Below are 24,831 nucleotides of genomic sequence, written 5' to 3' on the forward strand. Positions count from 1 at the left end.
ATTCTACCCATCGGGTTACCCATATATGCTCGCGGGTATAAAATCTTACCCATACCCGGACCCGCGTGGGTAATTTTACCCGTCGGGTAATCCATACCCGCTAGAAAAGTTTTAAATTACATTATACTAATCACTCAAAATATTAAATAAACATACAAAAACAAGTTTAACTTCACATATAACAAATCATATGATTACATAACTTGGTAGCTAGACAAAAGATAGCTAAAGAAGTGTTTTTAGCTAAGATGGGCTCTATTAGATGATTATAGTGGTATTGATGCGGGTATATTTTACCCATGGGTAGACGGGTATGGGTAGTACCAACCCGTACCCGTCTACCCAACGGGTAGAGGTTCTTGCCCATTAACGTACCCATGGGTAGAGAAATCATTTCGTACCCGCCTTCATATCGGGTAAAACCCATCAGGTATACGGGTTTTGGGTACCCATTGCCATCTCTAGGCGCCGATGGTTCCTCCCTGCGTGGCCTAGGCGTCGACGGTTCCTCTCTGCAACCCGTCTCAGCCATCCTTGGGTAAATTTACTTCACAAATTTTCTATAGTTAACAACACATACATATTGTCACCATTTTCTTCTGTGTTGTAGGAGTGTTAACAATAAGCTGAAACTTGTTATCACAATGGATTCATATTTTGCCATGCCGGATGGTGAGCCAAAGAGATACTGCCCACATAGAACACTAATTTTTTGTGCTAATGTATGACGTTAGTGCTACCATGTTGCTGAATTTTTAGTGATGAAATGTTATGGAAATGTTGATGAAAGGTTACTCACATGTTGCTGAAAAAACACTACTAAAAATAGCCCTTATCCCATGTGGCGTTGCTTGCTCACCCAACTCGCGTGTAGAGGACAAGGGAAGCAAGAAGCACACCATATACAAGGAGGAGCTACTGCCATTTTGGTTAAAAAAATTTGTTGAATTTCAATTTGCAAATTTCAAATTACAACTAACAACTTTTAAATAATGTCGATTTACAGTTCGAACTGCACATATATCACTAACAATATTTAACTTAAAAGCATGGGCATATGTGCAAGGGTTGATTCGTCTTCTTCGTTAAAAGTTAACACCATTAGGGGGTGTTAACGGAATAGGGGTAGGCGTCAGCTTTATTTAAAAAATACGGGCACTCGCACAAACTTGAACAAGAGGGGGTAAATCTATAGTTAATTCACAAAGTAGAGGCACAAATACAATTGTCCCTTTTTATAATGACTTTGGCTCCTCCAGAAAACTGCTTTGACGGAGAAGGCAAATTCGAAGCCCTACTAAACGAGAAGTTTGAGAACTTCATTTTCCCTCATATTTGTTTGCATGGATGGAGATGGAACAGTATGGCGCGTTGACGATACGACCTTACGACCGGGGTCCATGCATTTTCCCTAGGTTCACCGCGTACGCAACGATGTACAAGTACGTGCGTGCAGTCGCCACTCGCCACTAAGGTGTGCTCTAACGGATCACTCCATCCTTCACCCACTGAATACCCGGTGTACGTTGGCTCCCTGAATTAATCAAATGGTTCCCTCTCTCCCTCTCCCTCTCCCTCTAGGGCTTGTTCGTTTAGCCCATTCCCTACCGGGGTCATGGGCGGATCCACGTGGAACAACCTTGTTTGGATTTAATCCTAGCCTGGAACAAAAGTTGTGTACGGTTAGCCCACGCAGGGTTTTGAGCCCGATCCATCCCGACAAAAACCTATCGCCCCGACCCAGGAAATGAACCCGGCCCCGATGGCGTGGGAGATCTCCCCACGAACGCACGTCCGTCAGCCACCGTCGCCCTGTTCTCACTAGTAGTCGATGTTGTTCTCACCAATATTCTTCTTCAATCCCTTCTGCTTATGTTGTATCTAGGGCGTTTAGGGTTCTTGGTTTTGTTCTTGCTTCTCTTTTTGGATCCAGAGTATCTAGAGCGGCAGCCGATGGTCTGGCCACACAAAGCCATTGCCAGTGCCAGCCCCATGTCTCACGTCCCTGTCGCGCCCAGGACACACCGACACAATGGCAAGAAAGGACGGCAGTAGCAGCGAAAGGCTGTCGTTGTCGGAAAAGCCGGTGGCCTCGTCAGCCCGACTGGCTCGTCCCGCTACTTGCTGAGCGGCTGCTTCGCCGCCACCGAGGAGATCCAGGAGGTGGAGTCTGCCCCGGCCGTCGACGTCAAGCCCAAGCGGGAGGAAGCAAGTGAAGCTGCTGATGCGAAGAGCGCGCAGGCGCAAGAGCAAGCGCAAGAGCAGGTGAAGTTACTGAATACTCACTAGTACGAGTTATGACTAGCGTGCAGTACTTGTGTGATTCCTTTTATTATTGTCATTTTTAACTTTTGGCCCTACTCTTCTTGATTAGAAAATGATAAGAGAAATCAAAAGTGAGATGATGTGATCAGTGACAACAATCATATCAGCATGGGGGCTTTGACATTATGTGATAGAAAAATCGTAGCTTTATGGCTTACAGGATCGTTATCAGAACTTGATAAGCATAGCGCCTCTAATTTTTTTAAACAATAACATGTAAACAAAGGCGCATCTTAGGTTTCAAGCCTGCAAATTCGTCTCGTTTAGTTCAGTAGTACCTGTGAAGCAAACATATGGCTCCTGCTAGATTCGCCTAAGAAAAGCATGCATTGGCATCTTAGCAGGTGGTTGTGCTCAAGGTATCCCTGCACTGCAAAGCATGCGCCGGAAAAGTGAAGAAGCACCTCTCCAAGATGGAAGGTGAGCCTAGCAGCTACTACTGTATTTCTTCAGGATCTGAAACTTCTGTTCGGAGTTCATAGATCACCACTAACCATTGGCCTGTGGATGCAAGCAGGCGTAACGTCGTTCAACATCGACTTCTGTTTAAGGGAGGATGATAATTTTATAATTACTGCAAGTTTCCAAAACTACACTCATTTTTGTAGTCGATTACTTGTTCAGATCCCTTTGTTGAGAACTACGTTACCACGGATCACCAGATCTGCTCCCTTCCCTCCCGTCAGCAGTAGAGGCGCAAGAAGATGTAGAGAACTCGTCCCCCTTCCCATAAGCACGACAGAAAAAACACGCGAGACATTGGATATAGGGTTGGGCCTCTGGCCTCTTTCTGATCTTTGTATTATGAGGGGGTGTACATGTTTCTTATATAGAGATGTGAGACCCCTCAGGGGCAAAGTAGGTATTTGCCCACATAACTCTAACTAGGGTTACTTAACACTCCCCCTTGGGCGAATACTGCGATCAACACATGCCTCGTTAGAACTCCAAAAAAACCCAGTGGAAAAAATGTGGAGAAAGAGTGCATGGTGATACAAATTTCATTTGCAATTTGTTGCCTCGTTAAAAACCTCATGTGAGAAACTTCAAGAAAACTCACCAAGGGAAAAAGAGTACAACAACTGTCATCGGGACAGATTTTGATCCTCTAGGATCTAGATTCTATCGAATCTTCTACAAGGGCTAACTTTAGAAATGTGCTCCCCTGATCCTTGCAAAACCGTATCAATAAAGCAAAACATCTTCTTCTGGAAGTATATGCACATAAAGATTTAGCAAACATATTGCATATCTTTGCAAGGACTATTTCAGGAACTTTACCTCTACTCACTTATAGGATATACGAGGTAAGTGCACGTATCAATATAAATAAGCCACTTTGACTGATGGTGTTCGATCGACTAGATCTATATATTTCATAGAAAGTTCCATAAAGGTTCACATATTGATCATCAAGCTCACGCCTTCAGGGCATAGAATATGACATTTATTGTCTCACGATTGTGATCAATATAAGCATTCGCTCCCCCTGACGATGACATCTGTCAAAGTCGTTATCCCTCATAACTCAAGCATATTCTTCAAGATATGTCTCGTTGTTCATCAGAAATAACGAGGATGGATGAGGTTGGGGTGCTATCATTTTCTATCTTACACCACAATTTTATACATAGTTGTGCAAAGCAAATAATATGTCCTTCAATAGGACTTAGGGGATAATATAGTTGCAATAGTACATATTCTAAATATGACACATCGCTCTAGGTGTTCATCCTTTGCAACATCTATGATGGTGTAACAAAAGTCCATCAAAGATCGTAATCCATCAGGGATTTTTCATCGATCAGATATATCGTTATAGTCTGTCATTCTGGCACAATGGGGATATTTTTGCCAATAACACCTAAACCTTATAGGTTTCTGCCATCGTGGCTTTAGAGGATACCGTAATTCCACATCTAGTGAAAATTACCATGAGTAAAACTCATGGAATGCACATGTGCTTATTCGGTGAACTTCAAGTCCTTTGGTACCTCACCTTATTCCTTTTCGGGTCTATATGGGTCTTTATACCTTTATAGGGATTATCAAACTTTGGTGTTTAACACAGACTTTATTTCTTCTAGAAAAGTTCCATCAAGGAACTATAATCTCATCTAGGAGATATTCTCTCTACATAGGAGAGTGTTCATTCGTCAGGAATGTATTATTCGGTACGAGATTTATATGTTGCATATTTATAATTCAAAGATATGGGTCCTCCTAGGATCTCATGACGGATCTTTAGAATCCTATTAACTGCATAATTTAATTCATGCCATTTGCCAGATATATTACATAGCGGAATAGTGTTTATTCAACACATATGTGGGATGCGTCTCTCACAAGACCACTTGAACCATCGCATTCACCACACATTATTTCAATAGTGCCCATAAATGTCCGAACTCTAAGCTCGCGACTTTCATTTTGCGATTCTTGGTTCAGCCTCGATTGCATTTATCAATGACCCGATAAGAGAGCTTAAAGCACTCATGCCTAGGACTTTGTTTTGGATCCATTTTGCAATCTAGAGAGGCAATATAGGTGTCGACATATTTGTCTCCCACATTTAATAATGATCTCCGTTATTTCCCAAAACAAAAGATTCATTGTTCCATATTCCCAGCACAATGATATTGCGCGTTTTGCTAGGAATTTCATCATCAAGATGAACCTCTTCGTGAGGCAAATCACCATCAGGGTGAATTAATCGGAGGAGAGTTATCACAGACTATGTGAATCTACAATCAGAACATATGCTTTGACTAAGGCTGATGGATCATATTCGTAGGCGTCCCCGAGAATAGATCAAATACCAATAAGTCAAATGTGGATATGATATTAATCTCGGGTATATCCACATCTACATCAGGTAGAAGCATTCAGACCAATATGGTTACTCCTCAACGATTTCTGGCAAACTCCATATACACAGGAGTACACACGGAATGACAGGTTCAATTTGACTTTTGTGCGTTTAATAGAATATTGAGGCATTACATTATATGGGCATTCCTCCCCCTAATGCTGAGATGTTCTAAAAGCATACAGATAAAATCCCCAACCACAATCATCTAGTCGTGGCCAATGTATGCTATTGTGGTGATTTATTTGGGAAATCTTACGCACATTACAGATAGGGGTTTTATGCAGTGAGCTTTGGACTTAGATTAATGCAGTGGCATGAATACTACATATTTGTCCTTCATCGTGAAGGATTAGTCTCAACTTCCAGCAAGACACGCAACAACAAGTTGCTTCAGGGTTACAATTCTGCAAACTTATTGTTTTTATTACCAAATGCACAGTCAATCATTAAGATTTAGGCTGATATACGCAACACTATTTTATCCATAAGGGTCCTTCAGGGGCTCATGCATACCATTCGTCGTTTGGAGCTAGTAGTTGACTTTAGATCAACAAGTAAAATGACCATCACGGTCTAGCGCTCACAAGGACATTCACTGGTTGCATTGTGCTTTTAAGCACATAGGAAAATGTGTGCAGATAATGGTAGTAAAGTGCACAACATCATGCCAATGATGCCAAGCAAATATTTTTGGTATGCAGAGATGTATAGTCCAACTCGTTTTACCATTGCCCATGGTTTACCCAATTACTCATACTAATCTGAAATTGGGTTTCAAGTTATGCAACCTTTTTTAGGTATTATAATTTTGAGAGAGAACTATTAACAACAGTCAATTATTTGTGATGTAAGTTGCCAACGGGACAAACTTTTCTCCTCATATTATATACCATCTTGTTCTATAAAGCGTAATGTCGATCTCTTAATTGTTTAGCAAATAGAGAAGCTTTGGAATAGAACATACAACGCCAAGAATTTATTTTATCTGGGAAAAATCATCTGATTCCTAAGCTTTCGACAAAGCAAATGGAGATAACTGCTTGACAAGAGCGAAAGAAATACCAATATCCGCCTGGGACTAGTCTTCAACAACAGATAATACTGCTCTCATACGAAGGAGTCATCATGACTAGGGAGAATGCAATAGGCCTCCATAAGATCTTTATATTTTTATCACAAATTATCACCACTTACAATCTCGTGGTCAATACTTATGGCTCTTCTAGTGCCAAGGACCAAGGATATATTAATGCCCAATTTAGCTTCAAGCTCCGTGGGATTTCATAGCTATTTTCTACTCTTCTTACTTCTAGTAGATAAGAGATAGATTACAGTAAGCATGTCAAATGGTGGAATCCAATGTAGTTCTACTACAAAACACCAGTTATATGTCCATTCAGGACTGACCGTTACCATTTGACTTATAATGTATACCATACTCGTCAAGGGACTATCTCGAGTCAATTCAACGACTATGAGTATTCATAATTCTGAGAGATGTATGCAACACAAGCATAAAGGTCCTAGACAAGACAGTCAAAGTGGTTCGACGGGAACACACAATGGTTTTCACACCAACATAGTGAAAATTTTCTCACAATAACCTCTCGGTATACTCGCAACTTCGTGTTGCTAGAGACTACATGTCCTTTTATCTCATAGTTTGCTTCATGTCATTCAACAATAAAGAGAGCAATGTGCTAACATCTGGTTGAGCAATGTATGACTGAGATTTCTGGTCATAAATTATTTGGTAAGGTCTTTTTGCTTACTAATAGAATCCCAATATGTGATGTCTTCTATGCCAAAAAGGCTTTCATACATTATATTATATATCTTCGGGTTACTTCAGGTAAAACTTTATGCATGATAGGAGCAGAGAATTAACTTATCTGTGTTTCATTGTATTTCAATTTAATTTCCCACATTTCCAAGCACTATAGAGCTTGATATAGTTGTTATGGCCACTTGGCGATATATATAAATATATGATGCCACACAAAACAATCAAATAAAATATAGAGTTAAACAACATTGTTTACGAAGGTTGCTCTATGCTGTGACTTCAGGGGCTCGAATAATCCACCACATTCCACGCGAGTACAAGCTCCAGCGTATCTGGCGTCAACGTGTGTGTGGCCATCAAGGCTATGACAACGAATAAGCCTTCGTAACTGTCGGGGACCATAATTAGGGGTACCCTCAAGGCTCCTAATTCTCAGCTGGTAACCCCCATCAGCATAAAGCTGCAAAGGCCTGATGGGTGTGATTAAGTCAGGGATCAGTCCATTCGAGGGACTCGATCACGCCTCGCCCGAGCCTAGCCTCGGACAAGGGCAGCCGACCCCGAAGGACCTCCGTCTCGCCCGAGGCCCCCCTCCAGCGGCGAACATATTTCCGGCTCGCCCGAGGCCCTGCCTTCGCCAAGAAGCAACCCTGACCAAATCGCCACACCGACCGACCAAATCGCAGGAGCATTTAATGCAAAGGTGGCCTGACACCTTTATCCTGACGCGCGCCCCTCAGCCGACAGAGCCAAAGTGACCGCCGTCACTTCGCCGCTCCGCTGACCGGTCTGACAGAAAGACAGCGCCGCCTGCGCCGCTCCGACTGCGGTGCCACTTGACAGAGTGAGGCTGACAGGCAGTCAGGCCCGGCCGCAGGCACCATAGGAAGCTCCGCTCCGCCCGACCCAGGGCTCGGACTCGGGCTAAGCCCCGGAAGACGGCGAACTCCGCTCCGCCCGACCCAGGGCTCGGACTTGGGCTCAGCCCCGGAAGACGGCGAACTCCGCTCCGCCCGACCCAGGGCTCGGACTTGGGCTCAGCCCCAGAAGACGACGAACTCCGCTCCGCCCAACCCAGGGCTCGGACTTGGGCTCAGCCCCGGAAGACGGTGAACTCCGCTCCGCCCGATATAGGGCTCGGACTTGGGCTCAGCCCCAGAAGACGACGAACTCCGCTCCGCCCGACCCCCGGGGCTCGGACTCCGCCCTGGCCTCAGCCGTCGGTCTCCGCCTCGCCCGATCCAGGGGCTCGGACTCGACCTCAGCCACAGAAGACAGACTCGACCTCAGCCTCGGAGGAGCTTACACATCACCCAACCTAGGGCGCAGACCAACCACGTCAACAGGAGGCGCCATCATCACCCTACCCTGAGCTGACTCGGGCCACGGGAACAAGACCGGCGTCCCATCTGGCTCGCTCTGCCAGATAGGCAATGATGGCGCACGGCATACTCTGTGACGACGGCGGCTCTCAGCCCCCTTACGGAAGCAAGAGGATGTCAGCAAGGACCCGACAGCTCCGACAGCTGTCCCTCCACCAGGCTCCGGCGCTCCTCCGACGGCCACGACATCACACCAGCTGGGTGCCAAAATCTCTCCGGCTGCCACAACGGCATGTACTTAGGGCGCTAGTTCTCCTCCGCTAGACACGTAGCACTCTGCTACACCCCCCATTGTACACCTGGATCCTCTCCTTACGCCTATAAAAGGAAGGACCAGGGCCCTCTTAGAGAAGGTTGGCCGCGCGGGGACGAGGACGAGATAGGCGCTCGCTTGAAGCCGCTCGCTCCCTCTCCCGCGTGGACGCTTGTAACCCCCTACTGCAAGCGCACCCGACCTTGGCGCGGGACGAACACGAAGGCCGCGGGATTCCCACCTCTCTCACGCCGGTCTCCGGCCACCTCACTTCCCCCCTTCGCGCTCGGCCTCGCGTCGACCCATTTGGGCTGGGGCACGCGGCGACATTCACTCGTCGGCTTAGGGACCCCCCGGTCTCGAAACGCCGACAGTTGGCGCGCCAGGTAGGGGCCTGCTGCGTGTTGACGAACAGCTTCCCGTCAAGCTCCAGATGGGCAGTCTCCAGCAACCTCTCCAACCCGGGATGGTGCTCCGTTTCGGGAGTCTCGAGTTCGTGTCCCTCGACGGCAGCTACGACATGATACTCATTCCACCGCCGGGCGACAACGACAATGGCGACCGACAGCCCGCCCGCCGGCGGCAGAATCGACGGCGTCTTCCCCGCGTGGTGGAAGAACAACCTTCGAGCTCACCCCGCTCTCTCCCCCGCCGACGGAGGAGGAGGCGGGGCAACCAAGGCCAAGCAGGAGGCAGCGCCTCTTCGGCTGTCGAGCGAGTCGATAGCACCAGCACCCCAATGGGGGGCGCACCGGGCATTGATCTCGCGCTTGAGACGAAGACGAGCGCCGTCTCCCCGCAACACGCCAATCCCGAGCAAACGGACGACGCCAGCGCGCTCGCGAAGGGCTTGCTGGACGTCACCCTTGTACCTGAGACGACGGTGCAGCCAGTCCCCGACGTGACTTCATCACCGCCCGTCGACCAAGAGGTACCGACCGATTCCCATCCCACGTCTTTCGGATTCCGTCTCGACCCGCCTAGCGGCTTTGCTTTGGCGAGAGCTCTCGTAGAGGCGAGTCCAAACCCTCTGGGGTTTCGTATGCGGTCACCTTGGGACCGACTGACGAACGTCTCGACCTACGGGCCCTCTGGGTCCGAGGAAGACGACGAGCCCAGCTTCTGTTGGGATTTCTCTGGACTTGGCAACCCCAGTGCCATGCGGGACTTCATGACCGCATGTGACTACTGCCTTTCCGACTGTTCCGATGGTAGCCGTAGCCTCGGTGACGAGGACTGCGGCCCAAGCCGCGAATGTTTCCACGTCGATCTAGGGGGGCCCTCCGAAGGCAACCATCTCGGCATGCCGGAGGACGGTGATCTCCCTAGGCCGGTGCCTCGCGTTGATATCCCACGGGAGCTAGCTGTGGTCCCCATTCAGGCGGGGGGCCATGACCCACAGCTCGAGCAAATCCGCGGGGTGCAGGCCAGGCTCGACGAGGGAGCAGGAGCGCTTGAGCCAATCCGCCGGGACGTCGGGCAGGCATGGGCGGGCCAACCTCCGGCCGGAGAAATACGTCATCTACCCCAGGGCTTCTAGCACCGCATCGCCGACGATGTCAGGGTCAGGCCGCCACCCGCATCTAGTGGGGTCGGCCAGAACCTAGCTGCAGCATCAATGCTCCTCCGCGCGATGCCGGAGCCATCAACCACCGAGGGGCGGCGAATCCAGGGAGAGCTCAAGAATCTCCTGGAAGGCACCGCGGTCCGACGGGCCGAGAGCTCTGCCTCCCGAAGGCAGGGGTACCCCTCGGAGCATCATGCCGCGACTTCCCGATTCGTACGGGAAGCCTCGGTCTACACCGGGCGCACGCGCAACACCGCGCCTGCGGCCCCGGGTCGCCTCTGCAACGAGCACCATCACCGCGACCGCCGAGCCCACCTCGACGAGAGGGTGCGCCGAGGCTACCACCCCAGGCGTGGGGGACGCTACGACAGCGGGGAGGATCGGAGTCCCTCGCCCGAACCACCCGGTCCGCAGGCCTTCAGCCGGGCCATACGACGGGCGCTGTTCCCGACCCGGTTCCGACCCCCGACTACTATCACGAAGTACTCGGGGGAGACGAGACCGGAACTGTGGCTCGCGGACTACCGCCTGGCCTGCCAACTGGGTGGAACGGACGATGACAACCTCATCATCCGCAACCTCCCCCTGTTCCTCTCCGACACCGCTCACGCCTGGTTGGAGCACCTGCCTCCGGGGCAGATCTCCAACTGGGATGACCTGGTCCAAGCTTTTGCCGGGAATTTCCAGGGCACGTACGTGCGCCCTGGGAATTCCTGGGACCTTCGAAGCTGCCGACAGCAGCCGGGAGAGTCTCTCCGAGACTACATCCGGCGATTCTCGAAGCAGCGCACCGAGCTGCCCAACATCACCGACTCGGATGTCATCGGCGCATTCCTCGCCGGCACCACTTGTCGCGACCTGGTAAGCAAGCTGGGTCGCAAGACCCCCACCAGGGCGAGCGAGCTGATGGACATCGCCACCAAGTTCGTCTCCGGCCAGGAGGCGGTAGAGGCTATCTTCCGGAAGGACAAGCAGCCCCAGGGCCGCCCTACGGAAGATGCCCCCGAGGCGTCAACTCAGCGCGGCGCCAAGAAGAAGGGCAAGAAGAAGTCGCAAGCGAAACACGACGCCACCAACGCAGACCTTGTCGCCGCCGCTGAGTACAAGAACCCTCGGAGACCCCCCGGAGGTGCCAACCTCTTCGACAAGATGCTCAAGGAGTCGTGCCCCTACCACTAGGGGCCCGTCAAGCACACCCTTGAGGAGTGCGTCATGCTTCGGCGCCACTTCCACAGGGCCGGGCCACCCGAGGAGGGTGGCAGGGCCCACGACGACGACAAGAAGGAAGATCACCAGGCAGGAGAGTTCCCCGAGGTCCGCGACTGCTTCATGATCTACGGTGGGCAAGCGGGGAATGCCTCGGCTCGGCACCGCAAGCAAGAGCGTCGGGAGGTCTGTTCGGTGAAGGTGGCGGCACCAGTCTACCTAGACTGGTCCGACAAGCCCATCACCTTCGACCAAGCCGACCACCCCGACCATGTGCCGAGCCCGGGGAAATACCCGCTCGTCGTCGACCCCGTCATCGGCGACGTCAGGCTCACCAAGGTCCTCATGGACGGAGGCAGTAGCCTCAACATCATCTACGCCGAGACCCTCGGGCTCCTGCGTGTCGATCTGTCCTCCGTCCGGGCAGGCGCTGCGCCCTTCCATGGGATCATTCCCGGGAAGCGCGTCCAGCCCCTCAGACAGCTCGACCTTCCCGTCTGCTTCGGAACACCCTCCAACTTCCGAAGGGAGACCCTGACGTTTGAGGTGGTCGGGTTCCGAGGAACCTACCACGCGGTACTGGGAAGACCATGCTACGCGAAGTTCATGGCCGTCCCCAACTACACCTACCTGAAGCTCAAGATGTCGGGCCCCAACGGGGTCATCACCGTCGGCCCCACGTACAAACACGCGTTTGAATGCGACGTGGAATGCGTGGAGTACGCCGAGGCCCTCGCCAAGTCCGAGGCCCTCATCGCCGACCTGGAGAGCCTCTCTAAGGAGGTGCCAGACGTGAAGCGTCATGCCGACAACTTTGAGCCAGCGGAGACGGTTAAGGCCATGCCCCTCGACCCCAGCAGTGACGCCTCCAAGCAAGTCCGAATCAGCTCCGAGCTCGATCCCAAATAGGAAGCAGTGCTCGTTGACTTTCTCCGCGCGAATGCCGACGTCTTCGCGTGGAGTCCCTCGGACATGCCCGGCATACCGAGGGATGTCGCCGAGCACTCGCTGGACATCCGAGCCAGAGCCCGACCCGTCAAGCAGCCTCTGCGCCGATTCGACGAGGAGAAGCGCAGAGCCGTAGGCGAGGAGATCCACAAGCTAATGGCGGCAGGGTTCATCAAGGAGGTATTCCATCCCGAATGGCTTGCCAACCCTGTGCTTGTGAGAAAGAAAGGGGGGAAATGGCGGATGTGTGTAGACTACACTGGTCTCAACAAAGCATGTCCGAAGGTTCCCTACCCTCTGTCTCGCATCGATCAAATCGTGGATTCCACTGCTGGGTGCGAAACCCTGTCTTTCCTCGATGCCTACTCAGGGTATCACCAAATCAGGATGAAAGAGTCCGACCAGCTCGCGACTTCTTTCATCACACCCTTCGACATGTACTGCTATGTCACCATGCCGTTCGGCTTGAGGAACGCGGGCGCGACGTACCAGCGGTGCATGAACCATGTGTTCGGCGAACACATTGGCCGCACGGTCGAGGCCTACGTCGATGACATCGTAGTCAAGACAAGGAAAGCCTCCGACCTCCTTTCCGACCTTGAAGTGACATTCCGATGTCTCAAGGCGAAAGGTGTCAAGCTCAATCCCGAGAAGTGTGTCTTCGGGGTGCCCCGAGGCATGCTCTTGGGGTTCATCGTCTCCGAGCGGGGCATCGAAGCCAACCCGGAGAAGATCGCAACCATCACCAGCATGGGGCCCATCAAGGACTTAAAAGGCGTACAGAGGGTCATGGGATGCCTCGCTGCTCTAAGCCGCTTCATCTCACGCCTCGGCGAAAGAGGTCTACCTCTGTACCGCCTCTTAAGGAAGGCCGAGTGCTTCGCTTGGACCCCTGACGCTGAGGAGGCCCTCGGGAACCTGAAGGCGCTCCTCACGAAGGCGCCTATCTTGGTACCCCCAGCTGCCGGAGAAGCCCTCTTGGTCTACGTCGCCGCGACCACTCAGGTGGTTAGCGCCGCGATTGTGGTCGAGAGGCAAGAAGAGGGGCATGCATTGCCCATTCAGAGGCCTGTCTACTTCGTTAGCGAGGTACTGTCCGAAACCAAGATCCACTACCCACAAGTTCAGAAGCTGCTGTACGTGGTGATCCTGACACGGCGAAAGTTGCGACACTACTTCGAGTCTCATCCGGTAACTGTGGTGTCATCCTTCCCCCTGGGGGAGATCATCCAGTGCCGGGAGGCCTCGGGTAGGATTGCAAAGTGGGCGGTGGAAATCATGGGCGAAACAATCTCGTTCGGCCCTCGGAAAGCCATCAAGTCCCAGGTCCTGGCGGACTTCGTGGCCGAATGGGTCGACACCCAGCTCCCAACAGCTCCGATCCAACCGGAGCTCTGGACCATGTTCTTCGACGGGTCGCTGATGAAGACAGGAGTCGGAGCAGGCCTACTCTTCGTCTCGCCCCTCGGGAAGCACCTACGCTACGTGCTACGTCTCCATTTCCCGGCATCCAACAATGTGGCTGAGTACGAGGCTCTGGTCAACGGATTGCGGATCGCCATCGAGCTAGGGGTCCGACGCCTCGACGCTCGCGGTGACTCGCAGCTCGTCATCGACCAAGTCATGAAGAACTCCCACTGTCGCGACCCGAAGATGGAGGCCTACTGCGATGAGGTTCGGCGCCTGGAAGACAAGTTCTACGGGCTCGAGCTCAACCACATCGCTCGGCGCTACAACGAGACTGCGGACGAGCTAGCTAAAATAGCCTCGGGGCGAACAACGGTTCCCCCGGACGTCTTCTCCCGAGATCTGCATCAGCCCTCCGTCAAGATCGACGGCACGCTCGAGCCTGAGGCACCCTCGGCCCAGCCCGAGGTACCCTCGGCACAGTCCGAGGCGCCCTCGGCTCGGCCCGAGGCACCCTCGTCTCGGCTCGAGGCACCCTCGGTTCGGCCCGAGGTACCCTCGGCCCCCGAGGGCAAGACGCTGCACGTCGGGGGGGCGAAGTGGGGTCACGCCTGATCAAAACTGGCAAACCCCGTACCTGCAATATCTCCACCGAGGAGAGCTACCCTCCGACCGAGCCGAAGCTCGGCGGGTGGCACGGCACGCCAAGTCGTTCGTCTTGCTGGGAGATGAGAAGGAGCTCTACCACCGCAGCCCCTCAGGCATCCTCCAGCGATGCATCTCCATCGCCGAAGGTCAGGAACTCCTGCGAGAGATACACTCGGGGGCTTGCGGCCATCACGCAGCGCCTCGAGCCCTTGTCGGGAATGCTTTCCGACAAGGTTTCTACTGGCCGACGCCACTAGAACTGTTCGCACCTGCGAAGGGTGTCAGTTCTACGCAAGGCAGACCCACCTGCCCGCTCAGGCTCTGCAGACGATACCCATCACCTGGCCTTTTGCTGTGTGGGGTCTGGACCTCATCGGCCCCTTGCAGAAGGCACCCGGGGGCTACACGCACCTGTTGGTCGCCATCGACAAATTCTCCAAATGGATCGAGGTCCGACCCCTAAACAACATCAGGTCCGAGCAGGCGGTGGCGTTCTTCACCAACATCATCCATCGCTTCGGGGTCCCGAACTCCAACATCACCAACAACGGCACCCAGTTCACCGACAGGAAGTTCCTGGACTTCTGCGAGGATCACCACATCCGAGTGGACTGGGCCGCCGTGGCTCACCCCATGTCAAATGGGCAAGTAGAGCGTGCCAACAGCATGATTCTGCAAGGACTCAAGCCTCGGATCTACAACAACCTCAACAAGTTCAGCAAGCGATGGATGAAGGAACTCCCCTCGGTGGCCTGGAGCCTGAGGACAACGCCGAGCCGAGCCACGGGCTTCACGCCGTTCTTTCTGGTCTATGGGGCCGAGGCCATCTTGCCCACAGACTTAGAATACGGTTCCCCGAGGACGAAGGCCTACACCGACCAAAGCAACCAAGCTAGTCGAGAGGACTCGTTGGACCAACTGGAGGAGGCTCGGGACAAAGCCTTACTACACTCGGTGCGGTACCAGCAGTCCCTGCGATGCTACCACGCCCGAGGGATCCGGTCCCGAGACCTCCAGGTGGGCGACCTGGTGCTTCGGCTGTGACAAGACGCCCGAGGGCGGCACAAGCTCACGCCCCCTGGGAGGGGCCGTTCGTCATCGCCAAAGTTCTGAAGCCCGGAACGTACAAGCTGGCCAACAGTCAAGGCGAGGTCTACAGCAACGCTTGGAACATCCAACAGCTACGTCACTTCTACCCTTAAGATGTTTTCAAGTTGTTCATATACCTCGCTCCCACACAAAGTTTAGTCATCAAGGAAGGGTCGACCTCGCCTCGGCAAAGCCCGACCCTCCCTCGGGGGCTAAAAGGGGGGAACCTGTCGGTGTTTTGGGTCCGACCGCACACCCGGGGTTGCCCCTCAAGGTGTTTTTAGGAGTAGGACGGTGTCAACGACTGTAGCAAAATGGTTCGTGCCGATCGCACGTGGGACAATGGACAAGATTTACAGGTTCGGGCCGCTTAGAAGTGCGTAACACCCTACGTCCTGGTGAGTATATGAGCGTGGTTACAAGAGGACTCTCTAGATTGAGGGCGCAGAGAGTTTACGTGGGTGGCTAAGTAAAAATAGGGTCGATCGTTCTGAAGGGGTGCCCCCTAGGCCTTATATACTCGACCGTGGGGCAGTACACGTGGATATGATAGCTACAAGTAGCTGAAAGATAGTAAACCTCTTGAGTTTATCCCTACGTAACCCTTGCCGACTTATCCTCGCATGGCTCTGTTGCATGGGGGCTTCAGCGCGGGAAAGTCGGGTCTCTGTTGCGATTTACTCGTTCGACGTTGTGGGCCGTCCGGGTTTGCTCCAATCCAGTCTTACGTCTTCTCCGCTTCGTTGATTGTCTTTCCCCAGGCCCACGAAAGAACGACCTTACGATTTATTGGGCCTTTGGGCCTGTCGTGAGGTCTTTTATCTCTTTAGTGGACCCAGGGGATATCTATCCCCCACAAGCCCCCGATCTTTGGGTTGATTTAGAGGTAATCAACTCAAAGATCCAAGGTCCGAAAAATGACTTCCTGCTGTCTTCTCTTGCTCCGATCACTCGTTCGACCAAAGTTTAGTTCTGTGCTTGTGCCTTAGAGGTCGGCATTGTAGGATTCTGGACTTCATTGGGTGCACCGGAGGTGCACCCAATGGGTGTAGCCCCCGACCTTTGAGTAGATTTTAGAAGATAATCTACTCGAAGGTCTTCCCCAAAGATTATCTCCATTCGCGCTCCTGCATCTCGGTTGAGAATTGGTCTTTTCAATCTTGTCCCACGCCTTAGAAGTCGGCGCTATATCGGTTTAGAATGATAATCCGTGGGGTGCACCGGAGGTGCACCCAATGGGTGTAGCCCCCGACCTTCAAATGGATTTTTTAAGGATAATCCATTCGAAGGTCTTCCTTTCGTGCCTCTTTGCTGAAAATCATCCCTTTCGTTTGTAGAAATTGGCATGAAGTTATTTGCATTATGCTTTGAAGGTCAGCATTATGTCATCAATATTTTGCTGCAGAGGTCAGCATATATTTTGTCTTTAGCAGCCGAGTTTGCAATCCATCCATATCTTGCTAGGCAGTGCAATTTATTTGCTTTTGCGACTGATTGGACGTTTGATGGACGTTCTCTGTCTAGTCCTCACATCGCTTCTGTCGGTCATATCTTGTACTTTGCTAGCTATATTTGGCTTTCCTCTGATCCTTACTGATGTCTCATTTTTGTCTTGAGGTATTTACTGCGTGCCCTGCACGGATGTGACCGTTTTGAAAAATATACTGATAATTCCTAGGCGTCCCCCCCCAATGGGTGTGGGCAAGGGACGGCTTGGTACGCTAAGTGTTTTAGCCGGCTGCTTCTGAGTAGTAATGTGATGGGACGGCTAGTGTAATCGTATCCTTTGCGCTGTTGACTGGAGTCCCAATGGGTGTAGTGCTGCATGAAACGGCGTCTGCCGTCTGACGTGTCTTCGAATGGGTGGGAGTGCTTATTGAATGCTTTGCGACTGTTCAGTGACCGCGGTTGGAAGTGAGCGGTTGCCTTTCCTTTCTATAAATAACGCCCTTGCTCCTCTGGTTTTTTCACATCTCTTCGCTGTTCTTTACCGCGTCCTTCTTCTCCCCTCTGTCTGCTTCCACCATGGGCAAGGGTACCAAGCGCAAGCGTGAGCCCACTCCTCCGTCGGATGATTTCGGTGACTCGGAATACTCGGAGGAGGAGTTCTCCTCCGAGTCCGAGGGATCTCCGGCTCCCGTCTCTCCCCCGGCGTCGTCTGATGATTCAGACGACTCCCAGGGGATTGCCGCGGAGGTCTGGACGTACATCCGGGCCGTCGAGCGCTCTGGGCTCGAGGGCTCGGATGAGTCGGAGTTCTCCTCGGAAGAGGAGGACTCGGACGGCGACGAGGGGGAGGATGACGACGACGACGACGACGGCGATGGCGACGGCAGTGGCGAGGTGAGCAAGGGCGGCACCAAGGACGGCAGCAGCGTGGGCAGCACCGGAGGCGGCGACAGCAAAGGCGGCACCAGGGGCGGCGGCGGTGGTAGCAACAGCAAGGCCAGTGGCTAAACGCCACTGGTCTTTAGATATTAATATAGTGTAGTTAGAATAAAGTAGCAGTAATGTAGAGTAGTATAGTGTAGTTTAGTAGTAGTAGTAATGTAGAGTAGAAGTAGGGAAGCACCAACTCGCGAAGAGTTGGTTTGTAATTTCATTAACTTCCCCTTAATGAAGAACTGTCGTTGACCCCCCTTTTCGATGACTCGGTGTTGCTTTTTCTGAATGTTGAACTGTTTCTTTTGATATAGTAGAAACAACGCCGAGCGATGTGAAGGTTGACATCAGCGTTTTTAGAAGTAACACCAAACAATCGAACACAAGACCTGCGTTTTAGAGGCAACGCCGAATGATAGAAGGTCGGCGTCGGCATTTTAGAAGTAATGCCGAGCGACAGAATACGAGTTTGGCGTTTTAGAGGCAACGCCGAGTGTTTAAAGGTCGACATCGGCATTTTAGAAGTAACGCCGAGCGATTGAACATGTGGTCGGTGTGTTAGAGGCCACGCCGAGTTATTGAAGGTTGACGCCGGCATTTTAGAAGTAATGCCGAGCGATTGAACACGAGGTCAGCGTTTTAGAGGCAACGCCGAGTGATAGCCAGCCTCACGAGTTATTTTGAGGATAATAACCGAGTGATGAAGTGGCACGTCGGCTTTCTTGGAAATAACTGTCGGATGTCCACGTGGCATGCTGGGATTTCGGAAATAACCGCCGGGTGATGACTGGGCACTTTTTGAATGGGTATCTGGCTCAAGAATATCCCATAAGAGTTGCGCTTTTAGCCGCCTTTGCTTTCCGTGCCCTAGTTCTTGCATTCCCGCATCTGAATCTCCTCTGCCACTCGCCTCCTACTCTGTCCGCCAGTGAGAAGCAAGATGGCGCCCAAGAGAAAAACTACGAACTCGTCTGCTGCGGTGATCCCCGCAATCGACCCCAACAGTCAGTTACCTTTCGCAGGTAACCACATGTCCGTTATTTCCGAAACTGAGCTTCTCCGTCTTGTCTCCATCGGGGTTCTTCCTCCGCGGGAACTCTGTTCTTGGCGGATCTGCCACGGGACTACTGTCCCAACCGAAGATACCCACGAGTCAGTAGTTTATGCTCCTTTTCTTCTCCGCGGCCTCGGCCTTCCAATCTCTCCTTTTTTCCGTGGCCTTCTTGACTTTTATCATATCAACTTGACCCACTTGAACCCTAATTCCATTCTCCAAATCTCCATTTTCGTTCACCTATGCGAAGCCTACCTCGGTGTGCTGCCGCATTTTGGTTTATGGAAGTATCTGTATCATTGTCGCCCTGGAATGGCTGGGGGGCAACATCAGCTGGTCGGAGGTGCTAGTTTGGAGATGCGCCGTGGGCGGAAGACCGAGTATCTTGAGATTCCCCTCAAAGATAGCATTAAAGGGTGGCGTCTGGAGTGGTTTATAGTTGACAATTATGGAAATTCTCTCCCCTCCCGGTCGGGAAGACAGCCAGACGTTCGCACTCCGAGTTGGACTGAGTCTCCCACAGATCAGGAAGTTGCCGAGGCAGGCGTGTTGCTTACTGAAGTCAGATTACTGAAAGAGAGAGGTTTGACTGCCGAAGCTGTGGTCACTGATTTTGTTTTCAAGAACATTCAGCCACTGAAAGACAGGGCCTATCCAGCATATCTGTATCAAGGGCTGACCGACTCAACTCGGGTTACCAATAAGAGAATTCCTTCTGTTGACTTGGTAAGCCGACTTGAAACGATCCTCAGGGGTAAAGTTTCGAATGTTGGTGCTCCAGTGGCATACTCGGCTTGGAACCTACCTCCTCCCAAAGCTTTCACCCTTTTTGTGTCAAATCCGCCTGTGACCGACAGCAATTTGGGCCTTAGAGTGCGACCCTCTGCTGAGGAAGTCAGTACTTTGGTTGCTTCGCTCGGGGCAATTCCTGATGATGAACGGCAGGTTTATTTTGAAGTGCATCTGAACCCCAGTGATGCTGACATAAATGACATGCTTGATCTATTAGCTGAGGATTCGTCCGATGCTGCTCCTGATGGTACCTTGGCAGTGGTGCCCCTTCCAGAGATTGATACAACTTTGGATGTCCCGAAACCTGTCAGCACTCGTCCAAGGCGCCCTAGCCGAACCAGTCAGCCCAAGCCTTCTGCTGATGAGCAAAAGAAGAAGAGAAGACGCCTCCGGCGAGTATCCAGCTTTGATGAAGACGCTGGTACCTTAGCTCCTGCTGCTGAAGAAGTGACTGCAACTGGCCTTACTGACACTGAACCCAATGGGTGTGCCCAAACTGCTACTGATCCCAATGGGGGTGCTGCTTGCGTTGTCACTATGGAGGATGAGGAGGAAGAGGATGAAGTTCCTTTGACTCGGAAAAACAGTCAGCAGCTCATCGCCGGCGGTGAGAGTAGTGGAGTTCCTTCTCCTGCATTGTCTGCCCTTATTGGTCTGCAAGAACTGTCCCTGGCCAACTTTGATCAAACTCTAGAGGATATGGTCCCAGAGGACTTGTTGTCATAGCCTGTGGATGATGATGCGTAGGGGTGTAATCGGATCGAATACGGACGGATATCAATGAAATCATATTTGTTTTCATATTTTTAGTCGGATTCGAATTCGAATACGGATAGCTTCGAATACGAATACAAATACGAATGTTCTCGAATACAAAAACAAATAGTCGTGGATCGAATACGGAGCTAATCGGACACGGATAGCGTCGGTAACGAATATTTTTGTCGGATATCGTGTAAGACACCATTCCACACATATCATAGTTGTAATCATTTATACCCTCCTTTAGTCCAAACATTTTTTGAGAATTATATGTGCACATATGCTACACCTCCATAAAAATCCATAAATTTCTAAGGCTATTTTGAGTATTATTAATTTCTTTATGTAGAAAATCATTAAAATGCAATTAAATTCATAAAATATTGATAACTATGATATGTGGTTTCACGTGTTATTATGATATGTGGTTTCACTTATTATTATGGTGGTTTCACATATAATCATTACGATTTCACAAATAAGTGGAAATAAAATGAAATAATTGATGTCATCTTGTGGTTTTTATGGTTCAAACATTTTTGAGGATGCTATATGGACATATGTTACTCATACGCCAAATTTCGTGAATTTCTGAGACTATTTGTATATTATTAATTTCTTTTTGCAGAAAATCATCAAAATGCATTTAAATCCATAAAATATTATAGTATCGACCAAAAAATGCAAATAAGTTATCAAGACTAATAAACATTTCATAAGAAGATAACCTCAAGTCCCTACATGAAAATGAGAAAGTGAAGTAAATGTTATGTTGAAACTTGGATATTTAAGCTGATTTCACGTGTAACTCACACAACAAGTGTAAGAAAATGAAAAGAATCACTGACATCTTATGGACTTTATGGCCCAAACATTTTTTAGAATTTTATGTAGACAAATGTTAACCCTCCGTCAAAATTTATGAATTTCTAAGGCTATTTGTGTATTATTAATTTCTTTCTACAAAAAATCATCAAAATGTAATTAAAATCATAAAATAATCTAGTGTCTACCAAAAATTGCAAATAAGTTACCAGGACCAATAAACATTCTATTAAAGATAATATGAAGTCCCTATGTGAAAATGATAAAGTGAAGTATTGATTATGTTAAAATTTGGATAGTTAAGGTGATATCACATGTAACTCACGTAACAAGTGAAAGTGAATTGAAAGAAATGTTGGCAATCTTTAGATTTTAAGGCCCAAACATTTTTGAGGATGCTATATGGGCATATATTGCTCCTCCGTCAAATTTCATGATTTTTTGAGACTATTTGTGTATTATTATATTTTTTTCTACAGAAAATTATCAAAATGCATTTAAATTCATAAAATATTCCACTATCGACCGAAAATTGCAAATATGTTACCAGGAACAATAAACATTATATAAGAACATAACCCCAAATCCCCATATGAAAATGATAAAGTGAAGTATTGATTATGTTGAAACTTGGATATTTAGGGCGATTCCACATGTAACTATCCGAATATATGAAATCTGAAATCTGGTAAGATATCTGGTTAGATGTCCGGATATCCGAAATATGAAATCCGGACAGTTATCCGAGAAGATATCCGGATATCCGAAATCCGACGGATATCAGTCATATCATATCCGTATCCGATATCCGAACTGTACTATCCGAATTCGAATCCGAAATCCGAAAATTCTGCGGATATCCGAAAAAACTATCCAATCGAATAATTAGCCTCTTCGGACGGTCGGATGGTCGGATAATATCCGTATCGTTTACACCCCTAATGATGCGACAGGGGCTTGTGCTGCCGTGCCTGATGCTGGGTTGAGGTCATCCCGTGCCTCGTCGACCTTAGAGCGCGATCTCGAGGGTCGGGAGACTGATTTGGATCGTCCTGGTCCCATGGAAGTAGTCGAAGGCCCATCAACCTTAGAAGTGGTTACTGCAGAGAGCCTGGACCCCAAGAATAGTGCCGACGCATGCTCAGCCCCCGAGGATGTCGCCGGGGATGACTTAGCTCGGATGAAGAGTATAAGCCACTGCCCAGCCCCCGAGGGTACTGCCGGGGATGATCCGGCTCAAGTGGGCAGCGCCAACTATGACCCAGCCCCCGAGGGTGCCCGAGCAGGGTCTCCTTCCTGTACTTCCATGGACGTTCACGCAGGATCTCCTCCACATTCTGGCTGCATGGTGGTAGCCCAAACTTTGGATCAGGGGGTCGCTTTAGAGGGCAGCATCCCCACTGGTCTGGCATTAGGCTCTGTTGAATGTACTGAGCTCGTTCCTGCTGGTCTGCTGCAAGCTGCTTCGGGTGGTGGTCTGGCACCTGGTTATCAGCTGATTTCTCCTGAATTGGGAATCCCTTCGCTCTTTTCCAACCTCCAGGTGCTGTGATGTGCTTTAGTTTGATCTTTATGTTGCATGAATTGTTGTCATTATGTTCATCCGCTCTTCTTATCAGGCTTTGGTGGATGGAATGGTCAGCCAGCTGAAGTCACATGGTGCTTCTATCCCAGAAGTGGCTTCATCTCTTGAGCGTTGGAATCCGGTGTTGCTTCATCGTCGTGTGTCCGAGTTGGAGGCAACTAATGCTGGTTAGCGCCCTTTCTTCTTCTTCCTTGCCTTTGTTCGTGGAATGTTTTACCTTCTAACCTCATTTCGTTTGATTACCTCTTGATAGGAATGACTCGGCAGATTGCAGCTCTTGAGGAAAAACATTCCCGAGATCAAGCTGAGATGGCTCGACGGTGCGCTGACTTCGAGGAGAAGTACTTTCTGAGCCAAACTGAGTTGAATCAGGTCTCTGCTGCCTTGGATGACGCCAATGCTCTGAGTTCTTCTCTCCATGCTCGGCTCGACTCTGAAAAGGTGACTTACAAAACTGTGCCTTGCCTTGCTGTGCTCTTATCACTTGTTTAGTTTCTGAAGGGGTTGATTTTTGTTTGCAGGAAGAAAAACGTATCCTCGCTGCTTCTCGCGATAATCTGGATAGATTGTACCGAGATTCTAGCAATTCGCTGACCATCTTGGAGAGGAGCCACCGTTTTACAATGGAAGAACTGGACAATCAGCGTTGCAAGCTGCAGGAATCTTCGGGCGAAGTGACCCGCCTTACGCAGTTGCTATCAGCAAAGGATGCCACCATCAAGGAACTCCGAGCTTCTAAGAAATCCATTGCTCAGGAGTTAGAAGCTGCTCAGCTGGCTACTAGGGTTGCCGAAGAAACTGCTGTCACTTTCAAAGCTCAGCGTGATAAAGCCCTGGACAAGGCTATTCGGGCGGGACGAATCTTGATGAGAAGACCCGGCGTGGTTGTTCCTGAGGACATAAGGGCGGACGCGATCGCTGCCCCTGATTCCTCGAGTCGCCCTTCTTCGTCGGTCGCTCCTGAGAAAGACATTGCCAAATAGAAAACATTTTGCGTGCTTTGAGCGCGTATTAGTATGGTCGAGTTAGAGGACCTCAGTTTAGTATTCAGATGATATAACTGCCCTTTTATTGTATCAGAATTCATTAGTTCGTAATTTTGTAGTAATGAAACGACGCACGATGATTATGAAGTTTGTTTGTGGGATATGGAAGTCATCCCCTGAATTGCATGAGCGCGAGTATGCTGTACCGACTTAAGCCATCAATGACTTTAGCCGATCACTCCGTTTGTAGGGCATAGTGGTCACCCCGAGTTAAGTAAGCGTGAGCATGTTGCACCGCCTTAAGTCGTCGCCGACTTAAGTCGATTGCTCCGTTAGCAGGGCATAGTGGTCACCCCGAGTTAAGTAAGCGTGAGCATGTTGCACCGCCTTAAGTCGTCGTCGACTTAAGCCGATTGCTCCGTTAGCGGGGCATAGTGGTCACCCCGAGTTAAGTAAGCGTGAGCATGTTGCACCGCCTTAAGTCGTCGTCGACTTAAGCCGATTGCTCCGTTAGCGGGGCATAGTGGTCACCCCGAGTTAAGTAAGCGTGAGCATGTTGCACCGCCTTAAGTCGTCGCCGACTTAAGTCGATTGCTCCGTTAGCAGGGCATAGTGGTCACCCCGAGTCAAGTAAGAATGCAAGTCAATCGTAGATGAACTGAGTATCTTTGAAAACCTCTTTTTTATTGATGACATATTTCCACTTTACAGATTACATCGTTGCCCCAGCAGTTTTGAGATACAGCTAGGGATAAAACTTTCTGAGGTGTTCTATATTCCAGGAGTTCCCGACTTCTGTGCCATCCATCTGAGTGAGACGATACGATCCGGGCCGAGTGACCTCTGATACTATGAAAGGCCCTTCCCATAAGGGTGATAACTTGTGCCGTCCCTCCCCCGTTAGAATTCGGCGGAGGACGAGGTCCCCTATCGAAAAGGAACGTTGCCACACAGCCTTGTCG

The 24,831-nt window shown here is 50.4% G+C and overlaps 1 pseudogene; it reads left to right on the top strand.

Moving 5' to 3' along the window:
• The first annotated feature begins 1,762 nt into the window (after positions 1 to 1,762).
• LOC103644385 (uncharacterized) lies at positions 1,763 to 24,618 on the top strand (annotated as a pseudogene).
• The last annotated feature ends 213 nt before the right edge of the window (positions 24,619 to 24,831 follow it).

This window comes from Zea mays, chromosome 1 (assembly GCF_902167145.1).
Source record: "Zea mays cultivar B73 chromosome 1, Zm-B73-REFERENCE-NAM-5.0, whole genome shotgun sequence".
Lineage (NCBI taxonomy): Eukaryota > Viridiplantae > Streptophyta > Magnoliopsida > Poales > Poaceae > Zea > Zea mays.